This window comes from Pan paniscus, chromosome 4 (genome assembly GCF_029289425.2).
Source record: "Pan paniscus chromosome 4, NHGRI_mPanPan1-v2.0_pri, whole genome shotgun sequence".
NCBI classification, from domain to species: domain Eukaryota; kingdom Metazoa; phylum Chordata; class Mammalia; order Primates; family Hominidae; genus Pan; species Pan paniscus.
Genome location: NC_073253.2, coordinates 16,059,742 through 16,072,381, shown reverse-complemented (window position 1 = coordinate 16,072,381; position 12,640 = coordinate 16,059,742). Strand labels below are relative to the sequence as shown.

The 12,640-nt window shown below is 39.1% G+C and overlaps 1 protein-coding gene across 2 annotated transcripts in view; it reads right to left on the bottom strand.

The window, feature by feature from the left end:
• FBXL7 (F-box and leucine rich repeat protein 7) overlaps window positions 1-12,640 on the bottom strand; it is a 433,105-nt gene that overhangs the window by 95,148 nt on the left and 325,317 nt on the right. Inside the window, exon 3 of one of the 2 annotated variants that reach the window (XM_034959754.3) lies at window positions 3,286-3,362. The exons of the other annotated variant lie outside the window; for it this stretch is intronic. The gene's annotated coding sequence lies outside the window, so the exon portion shown is untranslated. The remainder of the gene's footprint in view (window positions 1-3,285; window positions 3,363-12,640) is intronic. 2 annotated transcript variants of the gene reach the window in all.

The window sequence follows — 12,640 nt, the reverse complement described above, 5'->3', positions numbered from 1 at the left end:
CTCATCCATCCACATCTCCCACTTGGACACCAACATACTGAACTCTGACTAGAGTAAGGTGACAGTCCTGCAGTATGACACCACACCAGACAACAGTCCTCTTGCTCCATGGCCTAACAATCCAACTCCACAGAAGCAGCTTCAAAATGTCTGGAGAAATGATTATATCTCTTTTGCTCCTGAACAAAACTTATTCATCCATTTATAGTTCTGTATTGTGCTGAGTGATTAAGTTTCAAAACTCTCTCTAAAAATAAATGTACTGCTGATCTGAGAGAAACATAAATGACCACTGAGAACAGAGTTTCAACGAGCCCAGAGAACTGAAGCTGTCAGATGCAGACCTCACATTCCTTTCTCTCCACCAAGTTATTTTCAAGGACAATGCACTATGTTCATGGTCTTTGACTAACTTGACCTCTGGCTGCCATCCTTGGCTCTCATAATATCTTAACACTAAACATACTAAGAATTTTTTTAAATGGGAAGTGATTAGATAATAAATTATCTACAGAGGGTGGTCTAAATGAGCTCTATCTAGAATTTGGCTCGATTTTACTTTGCTGGATTCAATCTAAGCACGCTTTTCCTAAATGCCAATTGTAACCAGACATAAATGTCTTGTTAAAACAAGTTTATCATCACTAAACTTAACTGTAGTCTCTGATTAGCTCTTTAGAGCCTAAATAAGGCATATTTATGGTTGCTTTTTTTCCTCTTGATGGTATGTCAGCTACATATGGGAAAAACTGTATGGCTCAGATCCCTTAAAATGCTTTAGAATTTCTTCTATGAACTTTGAAAGAACAAGTGTCATGTTTAATTTTATCCTATATATGCAGTTAAAGATCAATTAAAAGTATTTACCTGCTTTATGAAAGGATTAAGATTCTCTTTAAGTTTCTAATATAAAGCAAGTATCCAACTTCATGAGAGACTATCATTTACATTTCAATTAATGTTGGCTTTTCACATTTGAGTGTTATAATGGCTTTAGTCTGAATTGGGCAAGTGCTCTAGACTTGTCACTAAAGTATTAGGGATCTTGCTGTCATAGATTAATGAGTGACACAATATTTCAGCCATATACTATGTAATTCTATCTAATTCTGGATATTTGTCTGCTGGACACGAGGGAGGGGACTAAAAACACAAAGTCTGGATGCTTCACTGCTTTCTTATAAGTGAAGTAGCAGAAGATGCCAACAGCTAACAAGAGGGGTCTTGCCTGGAGAAAGGGTGACGACACAGCTGATGGCTAATTTATCCCATTTCTCTTGATAAGGTTTGTCATTAAGGTTCCATCATAATATATGATGTGGATGGCCACAGCATTTGGTTGACAGGAGGCTGAAACCTGACACAGGCCAGTCACATTACCCTCTGCTCCTAAACTTGAAGAGTACCTCTGACTAAATGGGGCATACTGCATCACACATTCTGGCCTCCTATTGCCTCCTGAACTCAGTTCTTGTTACTGTTCTTTTCCAACTTGTTCTAGTGAATTGCTCCTCACTGTTCTTCAAACAGACGAGGCACACTCCCACCTAGAAGCTTGACACTACCTGTCTAGACTGTTCTGATCACAAATATCTACACGGCTCACTCCCTCACCTCATGCAAATCTTTATTCCAACATTACCTTCCTGATGAGGTTTACCTAGGGCATCTTATTTCAAACTGTAAACTGTTTCCCTGCTACCCTGATCTTCCCAATCTCTCTTAACATGATCTAGTTTTTCTTTTTCTTTTTGTTCTGTATAGCTCTCATCACCTTCCAAAATACTATATAATTTGTCTCATTTTTCATGTTTCTTATTGTCCGTCTTCCTTCGTTAGAACCCAGAAAAGCAGAAATCTTTCTTTTGTTGACTGACATATCCCAAAGCTTTCAAAACAATTTCTGGCACATAGTAAGTGTACAATAAGTATTTGACAGATGAATAAGAGTGAATGAAGGAACCTGATAGAATATGGTACAATGATAAGATACAAGAACCATGAAAGGCAGAGACCATCTGAATTTTGTTTACCCTGACATCCTCAACATCTAGGACAGTGCCCAGGAATTCTACTTTTTGAATGAGTAAAAAAGCAAATAAATGTTATTGGGAAGGAGGAGGGTTCCCATAACCTATCTAAGTATTAGTGGAAAAATAAATTATTTTGACCAGGCTGGAGGTACTCCCGTGTCTAAAATCCTGCCCAGAGTTCTTTAGCTTCCTGCAGATCATAAAATTACCCAGGATGCCACAAGACATATTTTTTTTTAGTTACTTGAGAACTTCAAAGGACTACAACTTAACAGAAAGTCCTAACACAAGTGACAGTGCCTCTTATGCAAAGCAAAAGCACATGAAGATGATTTTTGTCCTGTAACAGAAATGCTTGGGATTCCACTGCAGTCACTGTCCAGTGTTATTTTCTTGAGTGGTAATAGGAGATGCCCAGCTTTAGAGTCAGACCTGCATCAGATGGCCTTCATGTTCTATACTGCGTGACTCTCAGAAAGTCACTTACATTCTCTGGGCCCCTATTTCTCATATTTTAAAGCAATACCCATTCTTCCAGGATACTGTGAAGCTGAGAAGCATGTGTCAAGTAAAACGCTTAGTAGACATTCAAAAAAAGTCACTCTGCTCTGCCCTCTGTGACCTTTCTAAACATGATTCTAATGGTTCCATTCTAATATTGGTTCTTAAAAATTCTATCGCATATTATAATTGCATAATAATGTATAATTTCATATTATAATTCTAAATAAGATTTTGTTTTTCTCATTCAAGGTCTAATTATCAGACCACTTTCTTCTCTTAATTTCTTCTTGCATTTTGCGCTGGTGCTACATAGAAGAAAAATGCCATAAGAAATGGAGTTAAAGTACAGGCCATTTCATTTCTTTCCTCAGTTCAAAACCTGCTGGTGATAGCCAAGAGTGGTTATTCACGCTGAGTTCCTTAAAAATTATAGCATTCATCAGAATATTTACTAAAAGGGCAGAGCAATGATTCACAAATCACCCACTATTTACATTGGCAAGAAGCTAATGGTGTATATCCCTGATAAGTCATGACTTGATTACTAAGCAAAAGTAACCATTAAAATATGAAACTGTAGTTTACAAGAGTAGCCCAGCTCATTACTTGGAAGGATTTCCTACTGAAATGTGATTAACACATAGCTTCTGGAATTAAAGGATAAGCAATTCAGCAACCAATGAATTTGCTAATTTTTTGTGGCCTACTTAGGTCTTTAACAATACCATTTGCAGGATGTAAATCTTACTGAGAAAGGAGCACTTCTGTAATCTGCATACTCCCAGAAGTCTAGGTTTTCAGCCTCAAGGCTACAAAACAGGCATGCTGAAAGAAAAGGAAATGAGAGCATGAAAGCATTAAGAACTTTGTCAGGTTCACACAGCTTCTACGTGGCAGAGTTGTGATATGAACTTCTTGAAGAGAAGCCAGTTAAGGCCACGGGATTTATAATCAGAAAGATGTGCATTTAAGATCCACTGAAAAAAAGAAAGCTACCTATGCCAAAGAATAATTTTCAAAGTTTAAAAACATGACCCTTATTTAAATAGAGAAAACTGGTGTAAAAATACTCTTTAACACCTTAATGAGGGAGCCAACCAGATGAATATGCTGATTCAAAAGTGCATAAGAAGAATATATAGGCAGAGAAGAAAAAAATTTGGAATAAGATTTCTGGGTGAGATACAAAATTGGACAAAAATCTGCATATTAACATGTAACATCACATAATCTAGGCTTTCAGTTAATAGTAATTGGTGATTAAAACAAAGTTACGTTCCCTAGATAAGCGTACAGTCCTTAGGTGGATTTGTTAACCAGTGTTCCACCTATATGATATTGAAATGACATGCTGCCCTCTGTTTGCCTAATTTCCAAGTTTTGGATAACTTTTCTTAACTCCTGGTAAGCATTTTTCTGGAAAAATAAAATACACTAACAAATACAATAACGTTTTATTTACAGATGGCTCTATAGTTCAACATTTTATAGTTTACACAATTGCCTAGATGGTAAAAAGAGCACCTGGATGTTTCTGATGCAACTTCTTATGACTGTTATGTTCTAAGAGTAGAAATCAGATCTTCCCTTTAAAATTGTTACTTAAATATGTGTTTCAAATGAAAATGCTTATTTTTGTCAAAGTAGTCAATATCATCATGAAAATTTTAGAATGTCCATGCCCTTCCTCTTAAACAGTACTGAAAAGCCAATGCAAGAAAGGGAAAGTGATGGATTGAAGGTGATATTCCCAACCTGGATAGAAAGACAAACAAGCCTCCTTCCAGTGTTACAACCTCTCTTAGCTTGAATATGGGTCTCTGTGCATCACACAGAAAAATGGCAAAGCCTTGCCCCATCAGCTAATAACAAGGTTGAGGGTAAATCTGGAAAGACTTGTCTTGTGTGACTATTGCTTTAGAGAGGAGAGTCTTGTTCCATGTATGCTGAAATTAAATCATCAGGGAAGATACTGGAGCTGTTCTGCCTCAGCAAAGCTGAGTAAATAACGCACTCTGGGACTGCTCTAATCTCACTGTTTGTGTCCCCCTAAAATTCATATGTTGAAATTTCACTAATCGGTGATGGTATTAGAAAATGGTGCCTTTGGAAAGTGATTAGGTTATGAGGGCTCTGACCTCATGAATGAGACGAGTGCCCTTATCAAAGAGACCCCAGAGAGCTTCCCTGTCCTTCCACCATGTGAGGACACAGCAAGAAGGTGCCATCTCTCAGCCAGAGACTGAGCCCTACTGGGACCTTGATCATGGACTCCCCACCTTCTAGAACCATAAGAAGTAGATTTCTGTTGTTTATAAATGTATTAGTCCGCTTTCATTCTGCTGATAAAGACATACCTGAGACTGACACAATTTACAAAAGAAAGAGGTTTAATCGATTCACAGTTCCACATGGCTGGGGAGGCTTCACAATCATGGTGGAAGGTGAAAGCCATGTCTCATATGAGGGCAGACAAGAGAAGAGAACTTGTGCAGGAAAACTGCCCTTTATAAAACCATCAGATATCATGAAGCTTATTTACTATCATGAGACTAGCACAGGAAAGACCTGCCCCCATGATTCAATTACCTCCCACCGGGTCCTTTCCACAACATGTGGGAATTGTAGGAGCTACAATTCAAGATGAGATTTGGGTGGGGACACAGCCAAATCCTATCAATAAGCCACCTAGTTTATGGTATTTTGTTATAGGCAGCCCAAAAGGACTAAGACAAAGACTCTCTTTGAATTTCTGTCTCAATCATCCCGACCTGCAGAATGAAGCCCTCTGAGATCTCTTATTGCCTTGGTTCCTCTCTGTCTTTGGATAAAGAGAGTTTCTACAAACTCAATGTTGTTTGTCACCAAAGTGTCTGCATCAGCTTTCCTTTTTCTACTGATAGCCACTTGCAAAACCTCCTTAAACTAGCTGTTTTCGAGATGGTTAACTCAAATGCCTTGTATTAAGAAGGTTCAGTTGAACCTGAGATGAAATCAAGATGTTTTTAGTCATATTTCGGGTAATTATTCCAAAGTCTGTTACCTTTGAATATATAACTTCACACGGAGGTCTGACAAACTGGTATTTGTTAAGGAACAAATCACTCCCTTGCTTGATTTATTCCCTAGTGAGTGTCATTTCTAGGATTTGTAAAAACAAGCTTTAAACAGATGTAACAAAATAATATTTCATGATATTACAAGGCTGCTATTCTCAAAGATTACTTGCTTCTATATCTTTTTTCTCTGCTACTGAGGCAGCATAAATAGCTTCCTCCATGTACTGCCCTCAGGGAAAGGGTGATACAAGGAGAGCTTCAAAACAAGCTCTCGAAAGTCTTAGTAGAAACAAGACTCTTTAAAGCCAGAATAATCTAAATTCATTAGAAAGGTCCGGGACTTCCCAGATGTGTAGGTTCCATTAACCAGAGTCTAAGGTATTTAGAGTAGAGAGTTTATAGCACAAATGCTGGAGATCAGGAGGAAGCAGTTAAGACCAGTGGCTGCTTTCTTACCCTGAAGGCCAGCGATGGGAAGGACTTCCCATCCTTGGAAGAGGGCTTGAGGGGTGTGGACAGAGCAAGGGCCATGGGCAATGGGAGGGCATGGTGGTTTTACAAAGGGGCAAGTCACAACCTGGGGCTGCCATGGGTGCAGATAGGTGTCTATTGTCTTCATTCTGAAAGAAAAGATGCTGTCCATGTCCCCTTCTCATATCCTGCCCCTTCCCTCCCCTCCACTGTCCCTCCAGAATTTACACCACTTTCTGAAAAGGGGAATTTTCTCTCCATGCTCCATGAGAGCAGCCTGGAGTTCTCCAACAATGTTTCCCAGAGTGCGTTTCACAGAACACAGTCTGTGGAAAACAGACCTCTTGGCTCACCCTGCACATAGCCAATTAAAGCTTTTATAAGAGTTCTGTGCTTAACAGGGTCATGTCCTAGTGTTTCCCCACAGTACTGAACCATAGAAATCCATTAAAACACAGACACCTCTTTCCCGGGAATCATACTGACGCCCTGTGAGGCTAGCTCTTGTGTGAATGGCACTTTGGAGACCACCGGGCCAGGTCCTCGGCTATGCGGTCAGTGTGCCCTGGGTTTGCCTCCTGTTCCAGGTCTTCCCCAAATAGGGAGAATACCACTTAGTATCACTGGAGGTATCAGGAGAGACTGTGCCATGTAAAATGCAGAAACTGGCATGTCATAAGATCTGAAAAATGCCCTGTCTCCTCCCTTTCCCACCTCTTCTCAGATACCTGAGACAAAACAATCGCAAATTCCCTTCACGAGCTACTTATTCCATCATGCAAGGGGTGAGGTTATAGGCAGTTTGAGAAGACTGCTGCAGTCCCAAGAGTCACAATGATAGCAGCAGCAGTTCATGAGTGATGCCAGTTAACCTTGTAAGTGCTGTATTTTCATCAAAGGCATGGATGATAAGGACGCCATTGGGTTTCACATTTTGTCCTCAGATTCAGAGAAAGAACTAGACTCCAGGACTGAGGCCTTGCTGCTTGAGACTCTCCAGACGTAATAATTGGAGGAAACTAGACTCTAAGGGTAAAAAGAACAAGGGGAGGGAATCTGCCCTCGGGTGGGCAATGGGCAGCTCCAGGGAGAGGATTTGGAGTTGAGCCTGAGTGCTGGGACTGGGTGCTGCCCTGGCATCCCCACTCCCCTCCACCATCTTCTCTCCCTTTGGGCACAGTCAATAGGGAGCAAAACTGGCCTCAAGGTCAACATGTGACTAATAAACATAAATCAGAAAAGGTTCAACCTCACTAATAATGCAGGATATGTGTAATAATTAAAATAAGCTGCACTTTGGGAACAGTGGTGGGCCCCAGTCTGGTGGGGCCTGAGGTTTGTACAACTTGAGGGTCTCCTCTAAAGTTGGAGAAGAAAGAGATTGAAGTCTTACCTGATTGTGCTAAAAATGTCTAACCTTTGCAAAATTTTCCTTGTGTGTGTGTGTGTGTGTGTGTGTTTTAGATGGAGTCTCACTCTGTCGCCCAGGCTGGAGTATAGTGGCATGATCTCGGCTCACTGTAACCTCTGCCTCCCAGGTTCCAGTGATTCTCCAGCCTTGGCCTCCTGAGTAGCTGGGATTACAGGCGTGTGCCACCATGCCCAGTTAATTTTTGTATTTTTAGTAGAGATGGGGTTTTACCATGTGGGCCAGGCTGGTCTCGAACTCCTGACCTCAAGTGATCTGCCCGCCTTGGCCTCCCAAAGTGCTGGGGTTACAGGTGTGAGCCACCGCGCCCAGCCACCTTGCTAAATTTTCAAAAACCTATGTGAATACATTCCCAAGACCTTGGAAGGACCCAGGTTTGGGGAAGGGATGAGGTTGGGGAGCTGAAGTTTAAGTCTCACTGGCTTCAGAATAAATGCAGCTTTGCTGGGGAGAGTTTGAAACAGGGGGAGATCTGGGCAAAAAACGTGCTAAATGAGTTTTTCTTTGCTCATTTGTCATCACAACATGTAATTCTCTGGGTATGTCTCAAGATGTAAATGATTCAGATTTCAGTTTTATTTTAAATTACCCAAATTATTATACTGTACTAGAGAAGACAGAAAACCTGAAGGCAATCACTTCTCAGGATCTTTAAAAAGGAAATATCCAAGTGTCACACCTTATTATTTTAATAACAAAATGGTGATATATTAAAAGCAAATCTTGATGTTCAATTTTTCAAAGTTATGATCCCACAGCAGAATGATAATTAATATTCTTTACTTTCAGGAGCACTTTTAGGAAAATACAGACTGAGTGAGGACAGGCAAACTTATATGCCGGGTGGTGAATTTTAAAGCAAAGAAAGCCAATGCTATTAAGATGAAAATAATTGCGTATGATTTTGAATCTTAAAGCATTACCATATGTTACTTGGAACTCCCAACATTAGAAAAAATGTAGGAATGGAAAAAAAGTCTGTTTCATTTTTAACCATTTATTTCTTGAGATGATGTTGGACCATGCTTTTATTTGTTTGTTTTTATAATTTCAACTTTTATTTTACATGCAGAGGGTACATATAGAACATGGTTTTAAAATGCACATCAATAGCAGCTTCAGCTTTTCATAATTGTAAGAAGACTTATTTAAAAATTCTATAGTATTTTTGCAGTTACAAATTTCCAGGGACTAACGGCAAACAAACAACAAATAAAAACAAAAGAAGCTGTAACCAATGAGCTGCAAAAACCACCACCACCACCACCACAAAGACAATTACTGTAGAAGACAAGGATAAAAATGAAGACTTAAGATGACTCTGAAGGTTGAAGGGTTAATTCAGGGTCACTATTAAATAAGAATATGAAAATCCATTGTCACTTAATTATCTGGTTTATGCAACCTGAGAACTCAAGCTATATTAAAAACCTAATAATGCGGGGCAGTGACCTGGGCTTCAGTAGGTCATGAATCTTTCACCATTCAAATTAAGGGTGCGTTACTAACACTGATCTTTTTGCATGCTTCACTTCAGCTATTTAATTAAAAATGCTAATAGCCTAAAGGCCAGATAACTTTTCAGAAATCAAAAAGTATTAGCATTTGTTGCCTTGTCTTCAATCTGTTTCTCAGATCCACTGAAGTTGTTTCCTGTAGGCTGACAAATGATCTGGCAAACACTATGTATGAATTATATCCAGACTGGCCATATTCTGGATATCAACTATATCTAAGATTTCTACCAAATTCTGTTCAGCTTTTCCAACATAACATGGCAAGTCAGGGAGAGACTAAACCTAAAAGTCCTTCCTTGGCACTGAAGGTCGGCTGGATCCCCAGAACTTTAAATCTTTGGGTCTCCCAGAGTTCCTGATTCATTTTCAGGTGCCTTTCACCTTGTTACCTGAGCCTACAGTGCAGAGTCAAGAAGCCATCTCAGAAGGTGTTCAATTAATAGAGAAGGCTCCCAGCTGGAGGGGATTTATATGTTCTATTCAGTTAATGAAAACAACCCTTTAAAGCTATATTTTAAAAATTCAACTAGGGTTCATTCATTCATTCAACTTAAGATTGCCAGATTAAATACAAGACACTCAGTGAAACCCGAATTTCATGTAATAAATTATTTCTTAGTACAAGTGTGTCCCAAATAATGCATGAGATATATTTATACTAAACAAATACTACGTCATTTTCTTAAAAATCAAATTTATCTGGGTGTTATATATCTTTATTTGCTAAGTCTGGCAATTCTAACTCAATCTTATACTAATAATAGCCAGCAACAACACCTACATAGCACTGACTACACTTGGCACTTAAAATGTTTTATGTGTTTTTAATTCTTGCAATAACCTCATAATATAGGTATTATTTCCATTTTTCAGGTATGATGTGAAACTGGAAGCACAGAGGAATCAAACAAACATTGTCTTATGAAATTCAGTGTCTTCCATCTGAATGCCTAAAGCCTGGATGGTTGCCTATCTTGCAGAGATGGGCAGGGCCAAGGTTTTCCACAGAAAACAGTTCTGAGCTGCTTGAACACAAGGACAAATGCTTGATCAAGGTCCTTAACAATTTTTGGCATGGAGTGTTGTTGTATAATTGTAGCCTGGAAAATATTCACAGCAGGTGTTACCAATTGCCCTCATAAGGATATTGAATTTTAAGAAATTAAATTCTGGGTGAGTCTTCCAAGATAAACTGGCTGCAACGCATGCCTCTTAGTAGCAGCCATGGTTTGAATGTTTGCCTCCTCCCAGACTCACGGTAAGATCTTATTGCCATTGTAATGGTAAAGGGAGAGGAGACCTTTTGAGTGGTGATTGGGTTGTGAGGGCTCTGTCCTCCAGAATGGATTAATGTCGTTATCATGGAGTGGATTCATTGGTAAGTTCAGACCCCTTTCTCTCTTTCTCTCACTCTGTTGCCTTTCGCCATATGATGACATATCAAGAAGGCCCTCACAAGATACTGGTATCTTGATATTGAACTTCCCAGCCTAAAGAACTTTGAACCAATAAATTTGTTTATGATAAATTACTCATTCTCAAACATTCTGTTATAGAAGAACAAAGTCAATTAAAACAATAGCTGATGATTTGACCTGCTATTTGTTTGACATACGCTATTCAATTGAGCTCCAATGACCCCAAAAATGAAGATTTCTGTTTTAACATAATTTCATTTATTATGCACTTCCCATGTGTCAGATCTAGGAAAACCAAAGATACCTAAGGCAGAGATCGAAAAAAAAACAAACCAAAAAAACAAAACAAACAAAAAAAACCACATTGAGAGAATTTAAATGTAATATATTGAATGTTAGGATAGAGATACAGGCAGAATCTATACAAAGGCAGAGCAGAGCAGGGTGATGCATCTCCAGATTAAGGGGCTATAAGGATGTCTTTGTGGAGGAAATGATGGCTGAACTAAACCGTAAGGAATGAAAAAGTGTTCATGGGGCAGGAAGTGCGGAAGGTGATTGTAGGTGAAGAAAACAGAAAAATGGAGAGAACCTTGTCTCTCATCATCATTAGGTAGCCAGATCCATCATCCTTTGTGTAAATTTCTCGTGGAAAAAAAAAAAAGCCACAGGTACAGCCCAGAGGAGAATGTCTGGTTCTGTGCAATGTCAGGAGACTATGAGAAGGAGCACAGTTTTACTCTGTTATTTCAAGACTCTCCTCATTTTAACATTATTTTTGATAGTACTGAAATAGCCTAGGCACACGACTAGGTCTCAGGGTATGTTGCATGGAGCAAAGACAAAGTCACAGAAAATGTTGGTGCTGGCCAGGTGCGGTGGATCATGCGTGTAATCCCAGCACTTAGGGAGACTGAGGTGGGCAGATCACTTGAGGACAGGAGTTCGGGACCAGCCTGGCCAACATGGTGAAACCCCGTCTTTACTGAAAATACAAAAATTAGCTGGGCATAGTGGCAGGTGCCTGTAATCCCAGCTACCCAAGAGGCTGAGGCACAAGAATCACTAGGACCCGGGAGGTGGAGGTTGCAGTGAGCAGAGATCGCGACACTGCACTCCAGCCTGGGTGACAGAGTGAGACTTTGTCTCAACAAAATAAAAGAAAAAGAAAAAAGAAAATGTTGCTGCTATCTTTCCTCATTCTGTACTTAAAAGATGGAATTCTACACCCTACAGACGCTATTTTCTTGAAGTACAAAAGTTTTTAAAGCTAAATACTTTCTCTAAGAGTTTCTCAACTTTAGACATTTAGCATTCGATACAGAGTCTTTAAAATGTTTTCAAATGTGAACTCTCTCTAGTATTTTCATGTTAAGCTGTCAGTAAGGAGTGAAAATAAAGACTTCGAAAAGAACTGGAGCTGATGTTGGTTAGACATCCCAAAATATCACAAAAACGTTGGCTTCAATGTATTTAATTTTGCTCCTTAAGAGAAGTCTTATTCTAGGCCTGGTGCCTGTTACCTAGCGAAGAAATGTTGGCTGTGTCCTCAAACTTCCAACTCCCAAATCATAATTTTAAGTTCACAAAAAAATCTCCTTAAGGAAGCTTATAGGATATACTTCAGGCACAGGGCAATGAGCACTAGCCCGGTAGTCAGTGAAACCCGGGTTTGCTCCGGATTTTGTTTCTTACTTGGGCAAATCAAACCGTTGAGTTTCTCCTTTTCTTCCTCTCTAAAATAAGACAACTGAAGTTGACACTTAGTCTAAAGAATTCTAATGCTATAACTTGAGCTGTTAGATGGAATTACTTTTACCTGGTTGCATTTCAAATCTTTGGCAATTTAGAAAAACCATATGAGAACAGGGATAGTATCCAGGGAACAGATGACAATGCCTTCCACCCATCTAATGTATAGGAATTCAGAAATTAAGAAACACTTAAAATAAAATTTCCATAGCTTTATATATTACAACAGAAGTGAGAATAATTAGTACTTCTGATACAAATATGACAGGTCTACTTTATTCAAACGCACAGGTGAGTTCTTTCTGTTGGCTAGAAGCTGGTGAAAACCTCTAACAATTCTAAATAAGCAAATTACAAAGTTGCTCTACTAATGAGTTGTAAGATCTATTTGATATTTTACAACAATGTATATGTTGTTTTAATGAATTGAGACCTTATATTCCATATAAAGTTTTTT